General features: G+C 38.0%; 1 pseudogene; it reads left to right on the plus strand.

The window, feature by feature from the left end:
• The first annotated feature begins 613 nt into the window (after positions 1 to 613).
• Positions 614 to 3991, plus strand: LOC114163650 (annotated as a pseudogene).
• Positions 3992 to 6000: the final 2009 nt, after the last annotated feature.

Genomic DNA, 6000 nt, shown 5'->3' on the forward strand with positions numbered 1-6000 from the left:
ATTTGCGCGCGCGTGATGGTGTCAGGCTGAGTAAAGACAAAGTCATCATTAACGCGGACGACATGCACCAATTAAAGTCATCATCCGTGCGGACGACAACCCATTAAAGTCGTTAGGCAGCCTAACAATTTCGCTTTAATGGCCACCAACTCCGTCCTGACATGCACCAGTTTGTGTTTAATGAAGTGGGTGGTTTAATTAATGAAGTCGCTTACTTTTAAGAGAAAAACGTTGTCATTAAAAGCGGCTTCAGTGATATTTATTACAAAACCGTTGGCATTAATAGCGGTTTGTGTCCAGTAATAAATGTGTTGGTGCGCAAGAAGTAGGGTTTCTTAAAATTAATATTTATACTCATTTGAGTATCATTTCAGTAGAGACTCCTTCATTTTGTTCGTACCTTCATCAAATTTACATACAAATGGCAGATCAATTGAATCAATATCCATATATTTTGTCTGATTTTAGTGAAGATGAGTTGGTTACCAACCAATAAACAGTCCATACAACGGATCATAGTGGGTCATCAAGTCACACCTCACTTGAAGCTTCAAATCCAGTGACTAAAAATTCACTATGTATTGGCATGTCTTTTGACACAAAAGAGTCCACAATGTCATGTATCAAGCAATACCATATTGACAATGGTTATAGATTTGCTGTTGTTGAGAGCAAATCTGAAAAATTTATATGTCGATGTGTCGACTACAAAAAAGGTTGCTCGTGGTGTTTACAGGCTGCTTATAGCAAGCAGAGTTTGAATTGGGAAATTAGAAAGATTGACGGATCACACACGTGTTTGTCAACCATGCAACCTGCAGATCATGTCAATCTTGATTCCAACCAAATTGGTTCTATTGTGATGAACTCTGTAAAGGAAAATCCTTCCATACCTATCAAAAGTTTGGTAGCTAAAATTAAAAATCGTTTCGGATATTCAATTCATATGACAAAGCCTGGAATGGTAAGCAAAAAACGCTTGCTAAGGAGTTCGGAGATTGGGAAGAGTCTTACAATGAACTTCCCATGTGGTATCAAGTTGTACAAGAAAGCAATCCCGGCACAATAATTCAATGCACTGGATCTCCTGTACAAGTAAGTGGCCAACCTGACCCTTCTTGCTATATTATGGAACGCGTATTTTGGTCTTTTGGACCATGCATCCAAGGGTTTAACTATTGCAAGCCAATTGTCCAAGTAGATGGCACATTTCTGACAGGAAGATATTAAGGGACATTGCTAACAACACTAGCTCAAGATGGGTCACGTAATAAATTCCCTTTGGCCTTCACAATAGTGGAAGGAGAAACAAAGGAGGCCTTAATATGGTTTTTTCAACTCTTAAGGGAGCATGTTACACCACAATCAAACCTCTGCTTGATAACAGATAGGGGAAAAGGCATATTGGCAGCCCTACAATTTGAAGAAGTACAATGGGAAGCAGATAGACTACAATCAATATACTACATACGTCATATTGCTTCAAATTTCAACAAAAAATTCAAGAATCACGAATTGAAGAACCGGTTAAAGAATATGGGTAATAAATTTTTTCTTTCATTCACCACATTCAATAATTAAACTAACTAATATAATTGTATTTTTACAGCTTACGAGGTGAAGCAACCGATATTGGATGCTAAATTGGCAGCTTTGAGATCCCATTCACCAGAAGTGGCATCTTGGATCGACAGGATACCATTACAAAAATGGACTCAGGCCTACGATGGAGGTAGTAGATTCGGGCACATGACAACAAACCTGGCAGAATGTATGAATTCTGTTTTAAAAAGAGCTCGTTCATTACCAATTTGTGCTCTAATTAAGGCAACATTTGAAAGGACCGCAACATGGTTTGTTGAGAGAGGGGTTAAGGCAGACTCCATGTTATGAGCAGGCCACCAATATACAGAGGAAATTAATGCTATCATTAGAAAAAATCAACAACAAACAGGAATGTGTCAAGTTCGTCGATACTCGAGAAAATAATGAATTTCAAGTTCAAGAGATGTTTTCTCCACATGATCACCGCCTACCAATGTCTTTTACAGTTAGATTAAATGATTGGTGATGTGATTGTGGTCATTTTCAAGCTCTTCGACTGCCTTGTCATCACGTAATAGTTGTTTGCTCTTTCTCGCATATAGACCTAACCTCATACATTCATCCAGTTTATAGCCTCTACAACATCAACAAAGTTTATGAAATACAATTTCATCCGGTTAGGAATAAAGAATATTGGTCACCATACACCGGACCAAATTTCATTCCAGACCCAAACATGCACCGTAGGATAAGGGGAAGACCACCAACTAATAGAATCCATAATGAGATGGATGAACCAAATCCAAATAGACGAAGCAAATGTTCTTATTGTAGAAATGAAGGACATCATAGGGGCAATTGTCCCTATCGTTAGTAATTTTATTATGTAATTTTTATTGTGTTATTTTTATTATGTAATTTTTATTATGCTATTTTTATTCTATTATTTTTATTATGTTATATTTATTATGTATTTTTAGGTTGTAAATTTAATTATGTTATTTCTATTATTATGTAACGTATTTTTTAAAATTAATTTATTGTACCAATAACAAAATTAATTCCCAATAAATTAAATGTAATATCGACTCTTAAGAAAATTGTGTAAAATAAATTGATCAAATTTTAGAGGCTAAAAAAAAAGAAAATTGAAAATTTTAAAAAATAAAATAAAAGTGCAACGTTAAAAAAAAAAATTGAAACCGGTCTTCTACCTGACGACTTCAGTGCAGAAACTGGCTTCCTGCCTAGCAACATCGATTTTTTTTTTTGAAAAAGGAAAGCAGCGTTGGGGAGGACGACTTCACCTTTAATGTCGTCCTCCCCCTGACGACATGACCCAAATTTACAAAAAAAAATTCAAAGGACCCATATTTACAAATTCTTGGTCAAAATGACCCAAAATTACAAAAAAGCCCAAAAAAATAGTTAAAAACGAACAACAAGAGAGAACTCTCTTTGCTAACTTTTTATAATAAAGATTTGCAAGGAAAATTGCTTAAATATGATAAAATATCAATGAAAATTTATAATTACCATATTTCTTCCTTATACACAATTGAATAAATTTAATTCACATAATATCAATAAATATAAATAATAAAATAAAATAAAATAAAAAATTATTATTATTATTTACATAATAATAATAATAATAATAATATAATTGTGAGATTCCTCTATTCTAATATTTGGTCTAAGTATACCAGTCACCCTACACTCAAACAAAACACTTCCCACCCACATAATTTTTTCCTCAGTTTCTCTTCCAAACAATTACCTCTCTATTCTCTCTATAACTCTAATCCTTCTCCTTCTTTTGCAATCAAATTTTGGAAAAGAAACTCCTACAAAGCTCCCTATTGATTTCACTCCCAGCTTCCTTCCTCCGAGTAAGTCAATCCTCTAATGTTTGGTTTTTGTTTTGCTTTGAATTCGAAGTTCTGCCTCTGTTCTGGGATTAATCATTGATTCCTTCTCTTTCTATGTCCTGGAGATGTAATTTCTTAGGTTGAATTGAGATTTCTGCCCTTAAATCAAATCAAGGAAGTTAACCCCGAGGTTTGTTGGGCCTTATCAGATTTCGAGGAGAATTGGCGCTGCAGCTTATGAGATCGCCCTGCCGTCGCACTTGGTGAATCTGCACAATGTGTTTCATGTCTCTCAGTTGAGCAAATACATAGCAGATCCATCTCACGTGCTAGAGTCAGACGATATTCAGATCCGGAAAGACTTGACGGTGAACACTAGACCAGTGCGAATCCTTGACTCGCAAGTGAAAAAGCTACGGGGGAAGGAGATCAAAACCGTGAAAGTGCTTTGGGACGAGACTACTAAGGAGATGACCTGGGAAATGGAGGATCGCATGAGGCAATCCTATCCTCACTTGTTTCCTGGTAAGTCCTATTTTCGGGGACGAAAATCTTTAAAGGTGGGGATAATGTAAGACCCGGGAAAATTAAATAGTTAATTAGGAAGTTATTTAATAAATGCGGGTAATCGAAGCCTTTAAGAAATTTAATGCAGAGGGACATGATGTGGAAAAGTACTAGCTCAAGTGGTTGAAAGTACTTTGTTTGTGTGAGAGGACTTGGGTTCGAGTCCTATGTATGCCAATTGTGTGATTTGATTGATTATTAATTTTATTAAATTGCATGGTTATGTGGGATACTAACATAATTACATAATTAGAGGATTTAACATAAACATGCCTTGGTTGAATTGGTTGTGTCCTAACTTTGGAAATTCAAGGGTGTGTGTTCAAATCTCGTTCATAACGAAATAACTCTCTTTATTTTTGCTAATGAAAGAACCAAGAGGGTTGGAATTAGAGGGCACCAAGAGAAGTCAATTTTGGGGCAAGAAGAGAACCATCATGTGTGAAATGTTGCTGGTGTGCCTGAATTTTCGTGCTCTATGTGTTTGGGTTTGGAATCTTGTGGTTTTTGTGTACTGTATGATTAACCCCTTGAATGGAGTATGTCTAAGGTAAGGGTTTCTTTTTAATGTATGATTGGGTATGGTCTCATCTCTGGTTTGAGAGTCGGAGTGGGGAATTATAATTTGTTCTAGTGAATGAGTTGTAAATAATGTAACATTGGGTGAATTGGTAATGAGCGAATTGTGTATTGGCATGGTTTTGTGGTTGGGAATTGCATTTTGTGTGTGTAACAGTGAAAATGTCTGGTTTTATCGCCCAAGCGAGCCAGGCTCACTCAGGCTAGAAAATCAGGGACGTGAGAATATTGGTACGTCGACCTTTCGCCCAAGCGAGGGCTCAAAGATTTGGGCGACAGTTTATCTCGCTTAGGCGAGTGCATCTCGCCTAAGTGAGAAATCGAGCGTTGTGGTGTTCGAGTTGGTGCATCTCGCCCAGGTGAGGGGTTTTCGCCTAAGCGAGAACTCGCGTTTGTTTTTGGTGGAGTGTTTAACTCGCCGCCTAGGCGAGGGTGTTGATGTTAGGCGAATGGGGGGGACTCGCCTAAGCGAGTAAGGTCTCGCCTAAGCGAGTAAGGTCTCGCCTAAGCGAGTAAGGTCTCGCCTAAGCGAGTTCACGTATTCTGTTGCTGTCACAGGCTCGTCCAGGCGAGGGAGCCTAGCTTAAGCGAGTCAGGCCTGATCGCTCTAGCTAGAGCTTCTTGCCTAAGCGAGATGTGTGGTTTGTGTGTGTTGTTTAGATGCAATTGAGGCGAAACTTGGATCAGGGGATGTTGTGCCATGAGCGGGTAGGTTCATGGATGGAGGTAACACGTGATGATATGAGCGGGGAGGTTCATATTCAGTTACTCTCGTGTGAGGATACAGGCGAGGTAGGTTCGTATGGTTCGGCTCACACTCGAGAGATGCTGCGTGCAGGGAGGTACGTAGCTGGTGGATCACGTGTGTTAGACTACGGGCGGGCAGGTCCGTAGAGTAGGACTACGAGCGGGGAGGTTCGAAGAAGCAGGACCACGAACGGACAGGTTCGTGCGAGCATCATAAACCCTGAGTCCAAGGCTAACAATGTTAAGTGAATTGAAGGTTGTAAATCCTTAAGAAGTTAGGGACTGGTCTAAGAATTAATTGGAATAGAATAAAAGGGTGTGCTAATTTTATTTCTGTGTTATTATATGTTATTTAATCTTTTATAAGCTCACCCTTTCTGTTTGTGTATGGCGATGATCGTGTAATTCTTTACACGGGAGCAGATGGTGTTTCAGGTGATGCCGAGAACGCTCAGGCGACGGAGTGAGGGCTAGCTGGGTTTAAGCTAGGATTTTGTTTATGTTAAAACTTATGTTTTTATTTGTTTTGGAAAATTGTAAGGTTTTAAATGCTACAATTTTAATAAATGTGGCGCGATGTTTAAACAATCTAATTTCCCACGTTTTTTGGGAATAATAATATCATGATGTTTTTTTATTATCTTTTCTTTATGTATTTATTTAAATCAGTAATATTCCTTAGGGATGTTAC

The sequence above is a fragment of the Vigna unguiculata genome, chromosome 9 (genome assembly GCF_004118075.2).
Source record: "Vigna unguiculata cultivar IT97K-499-35 chromosome 9, ASM411807v1, whole genome shotgun sequence".
Taxonomy (NCBI): Eukaryota; Viridiplantae; Streptophyta; class Magnoliopsida; order Fabales; family Fabaceae; genus Vigna; species Vigna unguiculata.